The following is a 16,632-nucleotide window of genomic DNA, read 5'->3' on the forward strand; positions in this document are numbered from 1 at the left end:
GACTGGTTAATTTCTTTTTGGCAGTTGGTTTACTGGTCTGGCTTGATTGTCTTGGTTCATGTACACATGGAACAGATTCTTTTCTATGATGAATAACTTGGTAACTTATTAGAAACTTCTTTTGTCGAGAGGGCATTAAAATTCAGAAAATAGTCTAAACCATTTGTCACTGTAACAAGCTCTACATATGATTACAAAATCCATTTTGCAAGTGTTATCTATTGATTTATACTAGAAATCAGTGATAACTATACTATCAGGAGTCAACCAGTGATTATAACACCTGTGGCTTTTCTAATCTATTTCAAACTATGCACACACACACAACTAGAAGACCAGGTTGTGGTGGTCTGGGGCATGTGCAGGAATTATTCATTTGGGTTGTCCTGGCACCGTTTTCTTAGGTTGTTTCTTGAAGTTCAAATTCTAGATTGATGCACTGAGTGTAAAACCTTAAAGAGGTGGTGGGAGAATTTGTAACTGTGTTCCCGTGATGCCGGCGCTCTGCGGATCAATAATGAAAGCATTCGATTTGGGTTACACAGTTTGAGGGGAGTTCAGGACTTAATGTAAGATGGAAAGCTTCTAAATTGATGGTATTGAAAATATAATCTAACAGATTAATTATATTACAACTCATGGGTTTTCCAGCAACAGTTGACAACCATTCAATTGTAAACTTTGTTTTTTTCTGTTGATACCTGACCTATTAAAACTTTTAGAATCCTTAGTAGAAAAATAAACAAATAAACATTACATTTGTATAAATAATAGATCTCAATTCTGGGAGCTGGATAGAATATTCATGAACTGGGTTTATATTCATGCAGCTCCTCGAACACTTTATAGTAACGTGTTGGGAAGAGAAGGTATAAATGTACAAATTTTTCTGTTTTATTACTCTCATATGGGAAGCTCAAGAAAGGTAGATGGTTACTGTTTATTTTCTCAGGAAAGGTTATTTAATCTAATTGTTTGGCGATTATTTAGACGTGCATGTCCATGTGTGCCTTAAGTTTACCTACTTATTCTACATGTATGAATTGACCATCCTCACTGTCTGCAGAGCAGCTTGCTGGGTGCCTGAGTTAGTCTGGAAGTTCCATCGCAGGGAGAGTTAGATATTATTTTTGAATGGAGAGCAGCCCACTGAGATAAAGCCTTGTTTATAAAGAGGGCTTTAAAGCAGAGATAGCCTCAGATCCAGGAACCAAGGGGTACATATATCCTCTTACCTTAAAAATGTTATGTCATATAAAAATTCCCCCTAACTCTTGTTTATTAGCTTATCTCTTAAATACACAAATTCTCTCCTAGTGTAGTATCTAAAAATGGTAAAAAAAACAAAAAAGAAAAAAACAAACGGAAACACACTTTGAACAAACTTATGTTGAAGTAAAAGAAGATTGAACAGAGAAATATTTGAGCTATTGCAACTTAGTGTTGGGCAACCAAACTGCATTATTATGCAGTAGTGACTATAAAAGTACTCCAGAGTAGCAATGTGTTGCTGAGGATGCTGTTTCTAAACTGAGTTACGAAAACGGTGTGAGTCAGATAGAGAGGATTTTCAAGGGCAGTAATGAGGATTTTAGCAAACTTGGTCAGCCTGTGTGAGCTAAATAAAATTGCTTCCTAAGTAACATTAATTGCTTTTAAATGAGAACCTAACAAATTGTCCAGGGCCTGGAAAAAATGATGGTCTGTAATTTGGCTAAAGTATTAAAATTAGACTTAAAATATTTTCTGAGTTAATGACTAGACAGTAATCTCCTATATAAAAATTCATTTTCATTAAGAGCTTAATTTACATCATTTTGCATCGGGAACTAGTCTGACTTTAAGGGAAAGTGACGAGTAGCAGTTATAAGACAAATGCAGAGCTGTAAGAAAATCAGCTTTCCTTGTTATTGACAACGTATCGATTCACAACACTTTAAATGTGGTGATCTGTCAGTTCGATTGAAATAGACTACCTCTTGCTGCATCACCTAAAAGAAGTGTGTGTCCTCCTTCCAGTTTAAGGAGGTTAAAGGTTAAAGGTGAAGGGTGAATTTAAAGCATCATCTGCCTAGCTGCTTAACTTTAAACTGATCAGTTTAATGAAAATCTGTTTTACAGATGTTGTTTTAATGCATTTGGCAGGATTTAGGCAGCTTTAACATTAGACGTATGCTAGTAAAAATTATTTCTTTATTTGACCAGAACAACACCTTTCCTTTTATGTTTAAGGTAGAAGGCTTGTGGGTTATGGTATTTTGGCAAAGAACCCAGAAGCAGACTGTGTTGATGATCTTTCCATATGGACTCAAAAACAGAATACCTTTATATCTCTTGCTAACGATGGCTGCAGAAATAAGCAAAGCTGTATTCATTTTTATTGGCGGTATTATTTTCCTGAAAAAAAATTTTCCCCCCAAAAGGAATTTTCTTAAGAAAATCTTTCTTCTTCAAGTAAAATTCTCTAAAGTGCTAATTTTGATTTCCCCCCAGAAATTCTCATGATATAGTAGAATTGGTCTAGGAAATTCAAATGATAAAACAAAACTGCAGCTTGTTCTTCATTGTCTCTTTCAATGGGTGACGGTGTATTTAAAGTGAGGTTAATACTAAATACATAGGCAGCTTACGATCAGTGTGGCCAGGTAAAATGGGTATATATCTATATCCTTATCCACATCTGTAGCTAATGCAAAAACTTTGTTTCTCAAATAAACAGTTTATTAGATTTGAGTATCCTCTTCTAATTTCACGTCTTTGCATCCCCTATCAATTTTTATCAGTTGATAGTTACATAATGAGTCCTCAGTCAGCATTTGTAGGGTGAATAATGGGCTAATGAAGGAACTGGAAAATGTTTTCAAGAAACCCCTTTAAAATGTGTCACAATTGGGTTTACCCCTTAAATGTTTGGTCTATCCCAAACTTTTTCTAGACAGTGCAGTAAAAGGATACAATGAAAGACTGCTTAGCAGTGCGCATTCAGAATGAGAAGGAAGAAGTGAGACTTGGGCCGTATTTCCAATTGAGAGTTTTGCTTATTCTTGGCTCAGAATGGCCAGGATTTTTCTGGCCAGCCGATTGGGCCACCACCATCTTCTGTGGGACTTCCTACACCTGCACTTCCACTGTTCTTAAGATAGATGTGTATTTTTAAATGGAGGTGTTCATAGCTTTGCAGGTTCAAAAGCTGAACTGTCCTAGCTTTTCTTGCTTCCTGCATCTGCTAGAAGTGAAGCAGCATAGTTTATCTAAATTCCATAGGCTGATTTCATATTTGGGTTTCAGAAACTGGTTGAGAGCTGTCAGTGCATCTCTTGTCTCCATGGTGAGCAGAAGAACACACGTGGGATTGAGTCCTATGTAACTTTTAGTGTAACATTCCCCCAAGGAACATTTTTGGTGTTTCTCATTATCCATGTTATGGATGAAAGAATCTGGGTTAAGAACAAAAATCCAGGTGTGGGGGAGGATCACAGAAGAGACTGGATTGGAGCCTCGTTGGCCCAAGTATGTGGCAAGGAAATAAAAAATTAGAATAATTAGCCTCACCTACTTTTTTCTTTCTTTTTTTACTAGTAGGAAATAATAACCTGATCAATTTGGAATTAACAAAGAATCACAAGGATTTTCATTTCAATAAGCCTGAGTCCAGTTTTGCAATTTAAAATCAAATACACCAGATAGGTACCATTTCAATTATGGAGCTGTCATTGTCCCTGTGTGATGGTAAAAGAGGTCAGGAGATTGTATGGGACACATTTGCATAAAAGTCATTGTGCAAAAGGAAATTGGAATATGTGTGTATATCTAAGAAACCAAAACAGGTCTTTCTCAATCTTATTCTAGTCATTTGTTTAGATGAAGAAAGCTGTTTTCAGAGATAAACAAAAGTTATTCTTTTCTGTTGCTAAATGTTAACCTGAATATGGAAAATTGTGCACTTTTTATATTAGTTTCAGATTTATATTCCCTTCAAGGTTGAAATGCAGTGTGAAATTCAATTCCAGTTGCAGGATTTATTTAAAAAAGTAATCACAATTCAAGTTATTTTATTGTATTCTCATGTAAAAAGCCAAGGCAGAGGTTGGAAAAAAAACCCCAGTTTCCATAGTAGAATAATATGTGCTTGCATAATACTTACAACAAATAAATACACAGATCAAATACAGAGGAGCTGGTTAGCTAATAGCGACTAATAAATCACTGGTGTTCTCAGATCGCAATGTAATTGGCCAGCCCTATCTGCTACGTCTACTTCTGTTTTTAAGCTTGGCATTTGCTGAAGCATGTGGTCTAACATAGTGATTCCAGCATAGATATGGACTTCTCACTGCATTCACATGGCAAGGAAGGTATTGCATTAAGAGTCGAATCCCTCTTTGTATTTCACCAGCAAAAAAATTGACCCCAACCTGTTTAACGAAACATGTGATGATAGATATATATATAGATAGATGATAGCAATTTCTGGAAGGATTACTTTAGATTAGGCATTAGCAACTTTTTATACCCATGTTAGGAGAGAGAAAATGACAGTGTGTGAAATTGTTAACAAACCCAGACAAAATCTGAAGAGAACAAAAGTGTGTCACTGGAAACCTCCTCTTTTGTTTTTAACGTGTCTTTCCTTAACCAGAGTGCTACTGTCTCCCTCCACGTCAGACTCACACTCCTACGCCCTTCTCGGCTTTCTGAAACCCTTCCTACTCTAACCCACCCGGACCTTCTCACTCTGGAAGGACTCTGTGTTGTAAGATTGCACATCAGATTCCCCCAAGGAAACTGGCATTGCTTTCATTAAGGGGAAAGAAGCCTTTTTTAGAAAAGCCGAGCAGTGCAGCGCATCCAAAGGTATAAATGACTTTCAGGTCTCCCCGAGGGTGTGTTTTGTTTAAAAGGGGCTGCTGTCTATGGGTGGATTTCTTGGTGTGCGGGGTGCAGTGTTTCTATCGGGATGGGGATGAGGAAGCATGGTGCTGCACCCTGGAGCTTCCTGCATTCTCCTCCTTCGGAACACACCCAGGCAGACAGAACACACCCAGGCAGACAGAACACACACACACACACACACACACGCACGCACACATGCACACATGCACACGCACACACACAGACACCATTTCACAACGCCCCTAGCCACAGAAATACAGTAAAAAAAAAATTGGCACTACCATTCCCTACACTTCAAGACCATGTCACCTTGTATTTTACGACTTATGTTATGGTTTTTGTCTAACTCATGTGCATTCTATGGCCTGTGAAGTGCAGGTACGGTTTAACCAAAAGGAGTAAATCGTGGATGGGTCACCCTCGCAGCGGTCCTTGAGGCAATGTGGTCCAAGGCGTTATCTTACCATGAATGTGCCCTCCCCGCATGTTTCTCTGGCTCCAGTTTAATCGTCCCTGTCAGTGGAGCTTGTTTAAAATTGCTGAAATGTTCAAGTGGGTCCTGGGATGCCATGCCGTGATGCAGCCAGAGTCATATGTTAAGCAGGCCTCGCGCTGCTGAAAGGGTCTTGGCCTGGGTGGAGTGAGGAGGAGCTGGCGTGTGCATAATGACCGCGTTCTGCTTCCAGAGCATCTGGCCGCCCGAGTTCTACTGGAAACGCTTTACCACGTTTGCTTTGAGTCTGAGCCTATGCTCGGGCTGAGTTCAATTAGACGTGGAGATTTGTTCATTATTCAGATAATTCAAGCCTTAAAAGGCACTTTTCTCCAAATTATCAGTGTATTGCATGAAGGCTTATGATGATATGATTTATTCAAGAGAAGAACGACAATGGAAGCACAGCTCTCTCTCACTCATGAGGAAGCTGTCTTTACAGATTCTGTGGCTGAGTAGGCGTGTGGTGTTGCTTATAGGCAAAAGGTCAAAGTTCTGTTTGCAGAGTACTTGAATGATATCCCAAGTGTTTAATCCTAATAAATACAAAAACATTTATTGAGCACTTACATTGTGCCAGGTTTTAAAATGTCGGTTGTTGGTTCCATTAATGTGGTAAGATATGAGTCACCTTCTCTAAGGTGATGCTTTGTAACACACTCTGTTCTTCTTATGAGGCAGGGACATTAAGAAAATCAAATTTTGAATCTATATACTGGCCATCAAAAGCTTGCATGCTTTTTTCACCAGTGGTTGGTCTGTCAAAGGACTGAGTGTGACTGCTCTCTTGGGTCACTAGTAGATATACAACATTGGCATTTGTGTATCTTGGCATACTCTTACTGCCTGCCCTCTTGCATGGCAAGACTTTATTGATCAGTTTTATACAGACATTATAGTGGGAATGTAAGGACAAGGTAGAGCTTTTCTATTAGTGGGAACATCTATGTCATTTTTTAATGCATGAGGATGATGTTACTGATGCATTGCCTAGAAAAAGAAGAAAATCACTCAGTCAAGAATGCAAAATGTGTCTGATTATAACTCCAGTCAACCCCCTTGTAGAACCAGGATGCTAATTAAGGTTGATACTTGGAGAATCTTCTGTGAATTCGGTTTACAATACTGTCAGTGAGAATTCTGCTTAAAGAACAATTATTACAAGAACTAGTTTTGGTATTATACCAGATAATAAAAAATTGTGTGTGGCAACATTTTATTTTACTTGGGTTTGTGCTCTTTTATTGATGTTTTAGTTTTCTTATTTTAAAGAACTGATTTTTGAAGCCTTGATTATAAGACTTACAGTATTAAATGTGTATATGTTAATATAAAAGTGTATTGAGACCATGCTCTCAATAATTATTGATTCAGGATTTTCTTAAAACCTCTCTTTTATTGAAAAAATTAGAGAATAGAATATACATTTCTCTCTCCTGTTGCTTAGGAAATAAATGTAATGGTTATATTTTCCTGTTAACAAATTTTAAGGAGTGGTACAGAGGAAGGTTAGGGTTGGAGAATTTTTTGTGTCTAGATATCTGCTGGTAAAATTAGTGGGATACAGGCCTGAGGTAGAAAGAAATGAACTATTGACAGGTTCTACTGTATCACTTAACTCTGGTTTGAGAGGAAAACCTTTAAAGTTTTACAATACTGATTTTTAGGCTATGGTTATATATCAGTTCAAGAAGAGCCTCATTGATAGCTAGAGTTATGATTCTCTCTGTTATGATTTATGAGATATTAGCAAGAATCTTACCCCCAAATATCCCTTCTGATGCCAGACAGCCTGTCAACAGTGAAGCCATACTGATAATTGATTTACACACTTATTACCTTTTTAAATGGCACTACTTGTTGAAGAGAGAACTTGTGGTGGTGACGATCATAATAAGCTGAATTTTTTTTGTTCATGATTTTGTTTACTCTTCTGGACAGTTGTATGTTATTACTCCCATTTCGACATAAGAGGAAACTGACATTCAGAGTCAAGCTCCTTGCTCAAGTCTTCACAGATAGTAAGAGCTGCACCGGAGTTCTCCCTGTGCCTTCTCAATCCATGCCCTAGCTTACATTTTGAAGCTGTGCTAATGAGAACACTTTGGGTTGTCTTTGAGGAAAGGAAGAGGAATGCTGGGAGGCTCAGAGGCAGACTTTTTGTCTAGGGCTTAATTATACTGCTCACAAAAATTAGGGGATATTTTATCACTTCATATTCATTTTGAAATCTCCCCTGATTTTTGTGAGCAGTAGATTTTGGAGTCCACCTTATTCCTTCAAGTTAACAGACTCCCTTAAAGATACTGTGGATGCAATGTAACCTAAGAGCTGGCCAGACGGGTTTGCATGCATGAATGCAGTCACCTGTAATGATGAACTTAAGACTTGTTGGGCCGTCTACAAGCTGGAAGGGAAAACTTGCTGATTAAAATTGTCACCTGATTATTTCCTGTGACAACAGAATTCTTTCTCTTTAAAGAAACCCCTTCTTACTGGCATTTCTGGGTGTTTGGTTTATTAAATAAAAAGAACTAATAGAATATTTATCACTTCTGGTGCCTGAGCTCTCAGGGCTTGCAAGTTAAGCACCTTTGGAAGCTGCATTAATTCTTCAGGTCACCAGGGTACTTCAGCAGTAATGTACTAAATGGTACCCCGCTGACCTGAAAGAGGGAATGTGCCTCCCTAAGCATTTAACTTACTGCAAGGCGCAGCCAAAGCACAGCCTGCTCTCTGCAGAGAACCCGAGTCTCCTCTCCCCTTTTCCTGGCATCCTTATAACTACCACGGCAAGTCCTAGTCACTTGAAACTTACTATAGAGTTTTTTTTTAAAAAAACATTTTGTTTTGAATTATTATTATTTTACTTTTATCTTTTATTTCTACCTTGGCTCTATTTAGGTACAAGTTTCCAGGAATCTTCTTTCTACTATATGTTTCTAACGCACTGCATTCTTCTCTCTTCTCTTTGAAATTTTGCTAATGATTCCAATGGAAAGTCCCAAGTTTTGTTAGGACAATTTACATGGACTTAACTTTGAGATGCTCAGGGAAATCTTGCCCTTTGGGGCCTGGCTACCCGATCCTGCAAAACATTGCCCATCATTGCCATTGCTGCAATTGGCCACACTCATGATGGAAATGTTTATTTACTTATTTATTTATTTTTGTAAGTGGAAAGTAAGAGTAGTCTGACTTTTGGAATAACTGGACTGTTCTCAGTAGAGATGCTCCCAAACCTATAGTTGGAGTGTGTAAAGCATGCAAGGACATTGTGATAATTATAATGGGCAGTGTCTTTCAAAGACCTTAAATCTTTCTAACTATTCATTTAGCAGGCCTGAGAACACTAGCGTATATCCTGAGGGCCTCAAATCATTCATTGTTCAATTGTGGGAAATCAGGTAGCAAGTCTAATTGTCATAATCTCTGCAAGAGAGTTAGTTTACAAGGTCTTTCACTTAAACTCCACATATAGTCAGCACTTAGCCCTGAGGGACAGAGTGAGTGACATCAGACCTGAGGGCGGGGGGACAAATGATCCCCGGTTTTTATACTAGCTAAATGTTGTTGTTCTCTGAAATGAAATTAACATGCCAAAATGGGAGTGATGCAAACACCGGAATGTATTTTCTGAAGTTATTTTATCAGGTAAATTGGGTCCATTGATATGTGCAATTCATTAGAAGGGAGCAAACTCTCTCTCCCTTATTTATTATGTGAGATTATTGTGACTTTTTTTTTTAACAGAAGCTCTACAATGTCTTTTGAGAATAATTTGGCTAAAAGCAAGTTCTGGTTTATTGTCCTTTTAGCTTATTATAATTTTAATAGTAGATTAAGCAATTAAAAAACACATTTGGATGAAACTATTGTACCAAGATTTTTCCATGATGAGTGTTCCCTGAAAAGACCCAGTCTCATAACCAAATTTCTTAAAAATAGGTTCAAGAGGAATTCATAAATAACTTTTTCCCCTCAGAGAAATACAGTCTTTGGCTCTCTTAATTCTTTAACAGAATTAACATAGGCTTTATGAGGAATTATTTAGTTTTTAGAGTATTCATTGTTAACAGAGATAGAATTACCATCTTCAAGTCATAAAAACAAAACTGTCTTCCTTTTTTTTTTAAAGTGTGTGTGGGGGGAGGCAGAGACAGAATCCCGCATGCACCCTGACCAGGATCCACCTGGCAAACCCACTACAGGGAGATGCTCTGCCCATCTGAGAGCGCTGTCCCATTGCTCAGCAACAGAGCCATTTCTAGTTCCTGAGGCAAGGCTATGGAGCCATCCTCAGCACCCTGGGCCAACTCTGTTCAAACTGTTCCATGGCTGCAGAAGGAGAACAAAGAGAGGAGGGAGAGAGAGAAAGAGAAGGGTGGTGAGGGGTAGAGAAGCAGATGGTCGCCTCTCCCTTGTGCCCTAAGAATCAAACCTGGGACTTCCACACACTGGGCTGATACTCTACTGCTGAGCCAACCAGCCAGGACCAGAACTATTTTTCTAACTGCTTAAGTAAGTCAACATTTATTAAGATAATTGTTTCAAAAGAGACTCTCAGAACTTGTAAGTTCCTGTAGCATGTACTAGGTCATTTTATTTCTTCTCATAAAATTTGATAACTTATTGGAAAACCATTGATATAGAAGAACATTGGGAATGATGTTCTTCTTTTTTTAAATGTTTATGCTAACACTTTTTCAAAAAGTGAACAATGTAATTCTTTGTCAATGGGTGTTGTATGTGGATCTATTTAGGTCCCATGTGTTAGGTGATTAAAAAGGCAAAACGCTATTACTCCAGTGATGTTTCCAGTACTCATTTAGGGAGAGCTATTTATACTAATTTTGCTAAAATCCTGGAGCAAATTGTGTGTGTGTGTGTGTGTGTGTGTGAGAGAGAGAGAGAGAGAGAGAGAGAGAGAATACAGTATATGAAGAATCATTTAAAAAATGGTGATTATGAGTTAATCATTAATGCTACTTATTTTGTTTTAAAGTAGACCACGGAAGTCTCTTTCTGCACGTTGTAAGTGTTCTCAGTCCCTAGAGATAATGAACCTTTGATGATGTTGTGCAAGACTTGTCAACAAGCACGGAAATCAGTTCTGAGTGTACACATGATTCATCAAAGGTTCAGGGAACAGGATAGGATTTGGGAAAAGCAACAGGTTCTCCAAAAAGCAAACGGCCTCACTAACTGTGGGAGCACAGTAAGCCCCCCCCCAAAGTCAGGTCTTGGTCCCCTGGTGGAGACCAAATATATTTTTAAATATATATATTAATATATATTTTAAAGTATTTGAGCACTAAGTCTTTGAGAAAGTATTCTTTTTTTTTAAATATCTTTTTTTTTAATTTTTTTAAATTTTATTTTATTTATTCATTTTAGAGAGGAGAGAGAGAGAGAAAGAGAGAGAGGAGAGAGAGACGGGGGAGGAGCTAGAAGCATCAACTCCCATATGTGCCTTGACTAGGCAAGCCCAGGGTTTTGAACCGGCGACCTCAGCATTTCCAGGTCGACGCTTTATCCACTGCGCCACCACAGGCCAGGCAGAGAAAGTATTCTTAAAAGCAAAGATTTTCTTAAATTAATGTATACTTATTCAGTATTCTATTCTCTTTTGTCTTATAGTCACAACAGATACCACAAGACACTTAGAGTCAGAAGGGTTCTTTTTTTTTTTTTTTTTTCTGAATCTGGAAACAGGGAGAGACAGACTCCCGCATGTGCCCGACGGGGATCCACCCGGCACGCCCACCAGGGGCGACGTTCTGCCCACCAGGGGGCGATGCTCTGCCCCTCCGGGGCATCGCTCTGTTGAGACCAGAGCCACTCTAGCGCCTGGGGCAGAGGCCAAGGAGCTATCCCCAGCGCCTGGGCCATCTTTGCTCCAATGGAGCCTCGGCTGCAGGAGGGGAAGAGAGAGACAGAGAGGAAGGAGGGGGTGGGGGTGGAGAAGCAAATGGGCGCTTCTCCTATGTGCCCTGGCCGGGAATCGAACCCAGGTCCCCCGCATGCCAGGCCAATGCTCTACCGCTGAGCCAACCGGCCAGGGCCCAGAAGGGTTCTTGAACTTCAGGGAATTAGGTTACTAGAACAAGTGTCATCTTAGCATGATCAACTAGTCAGACGTCATAGTGAGAATATGATGGGATAAGAAGGTAGTCTCAATCATGAAGCATGAGGTTATAGAGGCCAATGTGACTAAAAGTTTCAAAAAATCAGTTGTAAATACAAAAGGAATTAAAATCATATGCTACCAAAGCTACCATGTGGATGGTGCAATGAATGTTAAGCTATTGCCTTCTTCCTGGCTGCTGCTGCAACAGCCTAATTGAGATACCATTCAGACAGCATGCAAGTCACCCCTTTTAAGCATACAATTAAATTGTTTTGAATAGACACAGTATTATGCAACCATCCCCACAATCAATTTTAGAATACCTTCAACACTCAAAAAAAAAAAAAAAAGAAAAAGTCTTGTGCTGCTGAGCTCACCCCCTCACCTTACTAATCCCAACGCAGGCAACCACAAACTGTTTCTGTCTCTATGGATTTGCTTATTCTGGACATTTCATATCAATGGAATCATACCTTATGCAGTCATTTAGACTGGCTCCTTTCATTTAGCATAATGTTTTCAAGATTCATCCGTAATTGTCACATGCCTCTATATCTTTTTATTACAGAATTTCTATTGTATGAAGAAACTATATTTTATGTATTCTCTCATCAGTTGGTAGGCATTTGAGTCGTTCACACTTTTGACTATGAACATTTGTGTGCAGGTTTTTATGTGGACATGTTATTTCTATTTCTTGTGGGTATATACCTAGGCATGGAACTCCTGAGTTAGCAATCACTACTATTAACTGGATGTTCATTACTGCCAGTTCTTGTTTTGTCCCTGATCAGCTCCTTCTCTCTTTTTCTCCCTCCCTCCCTCCCTTCCTCCCTGTCTTTCTTTCTTTCTTCCTCCCTCCTTTCCTTCCCTTCCTTTCCCTTCCCTTCCCTTCCCTTCCCTTCCCTTCCCTTCCCTTCCCTTCCCTTCCCTTCCCTTCCCTTCCCTTCCCTTCCCTTCCCTTCCCTTTCTTTTCCTTTCCTCTCTTTCTCTGTTTCTTTCTCTCTCTCTTTCTTTCTTTCTTTCTTTCTTTCTTTTTCTTTCTTTTTTTTTTTTTTTTTTTAATGGGGTGACATCAATAAATCAGGATACATATATTCAAAGATAACAAGTCCAGGTTATCTTGTCGTTCAATTATGTTGCATACCCACCACCCAAAGTCAGATTGTCCTCTGTCACCTTCTATCTTGTTTTCTTTGTGCCCCTCCCACCCCCTATCCCTCTCCCATTCCCCCCTCCCCCCCGTAACCACCACATTCTTATCAATGTCTCTTAGTTTCACTATTATGTCCCACCTACGTATGGAATAATACAGTTCCTGTTTTTTCCTGATTTACTTATTTCGCTTCGTATCATGTTATCAAGATCCCACCATTTTGCTGTAAATGTTCCGATGTCATCATTTCTTATGGCTGAGTAGTATTCCATAGTGTATATGTGCCACATCTTCTTTATCCAGTCATCTATTGATGGGCTTTTTGGTTGTTTCCATGTCCTGGCCACTGTGAACAATGCTGCAATAAATATGGGGCTGCATGTGTCTTTACGTATCAATGTTTCTGAGTTTTGGGGATATATACCCAGTAGAGGGATTGCTGGGTCATAAGGTAGTTCTATTTTCAGTTTTTTGAGGAACCACCATACTTTCTTCCATAATGGTTGTACTACTTTACATTCCCACCAACAGTGGATGAGGGTTCCTTTTTCTCCACAGCCTCTCCAACATTTGCTATTACCTGACTTGCTAATAACAGCTAATCGAACAGGTGTGAGGTGGTATCTCATTGCCGTTTTGATTTGCATTTCTCTAATAGCTAAAGAAGATGAGCATCTTTTCATATATCTGTTGGCCATTTGTATTTCTTCCTGGGAGAAGTGTCTATTCATATCCTCTTCCCATTTTTTTATTGGATTGTTTGTTTGTTTGTTGTTGAGTTTTATGAGTTCTTTGTATATTTTGGATATTAGGCCCTTATCTGAGCTGTTGTTTGAGAATATCATTTCCCATTTAGTTGGCTTTCTGTTTATTTTGTTATCAGTTTCCCTTGCTGAGCAAAAACTTCTTAGTCTGATGTAGTCCCATTCATTAATTTTTGCCTTCACTTCTCTTGCCATTGGAGTCAAATTCATAAAATGCTCTTTAAAACCCAGGTCCATGAGTTGAGTACCTATGTCTTCTTCTATGTACTTAATTGTTTCAGGTCTTATGTTTAGATCTTTGATCCATTTTGAGTTAATTTTTGTACAGGGGGAGAGACTGTAGTCCAGTTTCATTCTTTTGCATGTGGCTTTCCAGTTTTCCCAGCACCATTTATTGAAGAGGCTTTCTTTTCTCCATTGTGTGTTGTTGGCCCCTTTATCAAAAATTATTTGACTATATATATGTGGTTTTATTTCTGGACTTTCTATTCTGTTCCATTGGTCTGAGTGTCTATTTTTCTGCCAATACCATGCTGTTTTGATTGTCGTGGCCCTATAATAGAGTTTGAAGTCAGGTATTGTTATGCCCCCAGCTTCATTCTTTTTCTTTAGGATTGCTTTGGCTATTCGGGGTTTTTTATAGTTCCATATAAATCTGATGATTTTTTGCTCTATTTCTTTAAAAAATGTCATTGGAATTTTGATGGGAATTGCATTAAATTTGTATATTGCTTTGGGTAATATAGCCATCTTGATTATATTTATTCTTCCTAGCCAAGAACAAGGTATATTCTTCCATCTCATTATATCTTTTTCGATTTCCCTTAACAATGGTTTATAGTTTTCATTATATAAGTCCTTTACATTCTTTGTTATGTTTATTCCTAAGTATTTTATTTTTTTTGTTGCAATCGTGAAGGGGATTATTCTTTTGAGTTCGTTCTCAGTTGTTTCATTGTTGGCATATAGAAAGGCTATTGACTTCTGTATGTTAATTTTGTATCCTGCGACCTTACTGTATTGGCTTATTGTTTCTAGTAGTCTTTTTGTGGATTCTTTGGGGTTTTCGATGTATAGGATCATATCATCTGCAAAAAGTGATACCTTTACTTCTTCTTTTCCGATATGGATGCCTTTTATTTCTTTGTCTTGTCTGATTGCTCTGGCTAGAACCTCTAGTACCACATTAAATAAGAGTGGAGAGAGTGGACAACCCTGTCTTGTTCCTGATTTAAGGGGGAAAGCCTTCAGTTTAGTGCCATTTAATATGATGTTAGCTGATGGTTTATCATATATGGCCTTTATCATGTTGAGATATTTTCCTTCTATACCCATTTTGTTGAGAGTCTTAAACATAAAATTGTGTTGTATTTTATCGAAAGCCTTTTCTGCGTCTATTGATAAGATCATGTGGTTTTTGTTCTTTGTTTTGTTGATATGGTGTATTACATTAACCGTTTTACGTATGTTGAACCATCCTTGAGATTCTGGGATGAATCCCACTTGATCATGATGTATTATTTTTTTAATATGTTGTTGTATTCGATTTGCTAGTATTTTGTTTAGTATTTTAGCATCTGTATTCATTAGAGATATTGGTCTGTAGTTTTCTTTTTTTGTGCCGTCCTTGCCTGGTTTTGGTATGAGGGTTATGTTGGCCTCATAAAATGTGTTTGGAAGTATTGCTTCTTCTTCAATTTTTTGGAAGACTTTGAGTAGAATAGGAACCAAGTCTTCTTTGAATGTTTGATAAAATTCGCTGGTATAGCCGTCAGGGCCTGGACTTTTATTTTTGGGGAGGTTTTTAATGGTTTTTTCTATTTCTTCTCTACTGATAGGTCTGTTTAGGCTTTCTGCTTCTTCTTGACTCAGTCTAGGAAGGTTGTATTGTTCTAGGAATTTATCCATTTCTTCTAGGTTGTTGAATTTAGTGGCATAAAGTTTTTCATAGTATTCTACAATAATTCTTTGTATATCTACGGTGTCCGTGGTGATTTCTCCTCTTTCATTTTGGATTTTGTTTATATGAGTTCTTTCTCTTTTTTCCTTGGTAAGTCTTGCCAAGGGTTTGTCAATTTTGTTGATCTTTTCAAAGAACCAGCTCCTTGTTCTATTAATTTTTTCTATAGTTTTTCTGTTCTCTAATTCATTTATTTCTGCTCTGATTTTTATTATCTCCTTTCTTCGACTGGTTTTGGGTTGTCTTTGTTCTTCTTTTTCTAGTTCCTTAAGGTGGGAAGTTAAGTGGTTCACTTGGGCTCTCTCTTGTTTGTTCATATATGCCTGAAGCGATATGAACTTCCCTCTTATCACTGCTTTTGCTGCATCCCATAGATTCTGGTATGTCGTATTGTCATTTTCATTAGTCTGTATATATCTTTTGATCTCTGCACTTATTTCTTCTTTGACCCATTCATTTTTTAAAAGTATGTTGTTTAGTTTCCACATTTTTGTGGGATTTTTTTCCTCTTTTTTGCAGTTGAATTCTAGTTTCAAGGCTTTATGATCAGAAAATATGCTTGGTACAACTTCAATTTTTCTGAATTTGCTGATATTGTTTTTGTGGCCCAACATATGGTCAATTCTTGAGAATGATCCATGTACACTGGAGAAAAATGTATACTCAGTCACTTTGGGATGAAATGTCCTGTAGATGTCTATCATATCCAGGTGCTCTAGTGTTTTGTTTAAGGCCACTATGTCTTTGTTGATTCTCTGTTTGGATGACCGATCTAGAGCCGTCAGCGGTGTATTGAGGTCTCCAAGTATGATTGTATTTTTGTCAGTTTTTGTTTTAAGATCAATAAGTAGCTGTCTTATATATTTTGGTGCTCCTTGGTTTGGTGCATATATATTAAGAATTGTTATGTCTTCTTGATTCAGTGTCCCCTTAGCCATTATGAAATGGCCATTTTTGTCTCTAAGTACTTTTCCTGTCTTGTAGTCAGCATTATCCGATATGAGTATTGCTACACCTGCTTTTTTTTGGATGTTATTTGCTTGGAGTATTGTTTTCCAGCCTTTCACTTTGAATTTGTTTTTATCCTTGTTACTTAGATGAGTTTCCTGTAGGCAGCATACAGCTTTTTCTTTCTTTATTTCTCTCTTTTTCTTTCTTTTTTCATTCCTTCCTTTTAAAATTTTATTATTGATTTTAGAAAGAGGAGAAAAAGAGAGGAGGGGGAGGAGCGGGAAG

The 16,632-nt window shown here is 38.0% G+C and overlaps 1 protein-coding gene across 3 annotated transcripts in view; it reads left to right on the top strand.

The window, feature by feature from the left end:
- The window catches only part of ZFHX4 (zinc finger homeobox 4), a 191,035-nt gene that overhangs the window by 27,877 nt on the left and 146,526 nt on the right, over nt 1-16,632 (top strand). The window lies entirely within an intron of this gene.

Source organism: Saccopteryx bilineata, chromosome 3 (assembly GCF_036850765.1).
Source record: "Saccopteryx bilineata isolate mSacBil1 chromosome 3, mSacBil1_pri_phased_curated, whole genome shotgun sequence".
NCBI classification, from domain to species: Eukaryota; Metazoa; Chordata; class Mammalia; order Chiroptera; family Emballonuridae; genus Saccopteryx; species Saccopteryx bilineata.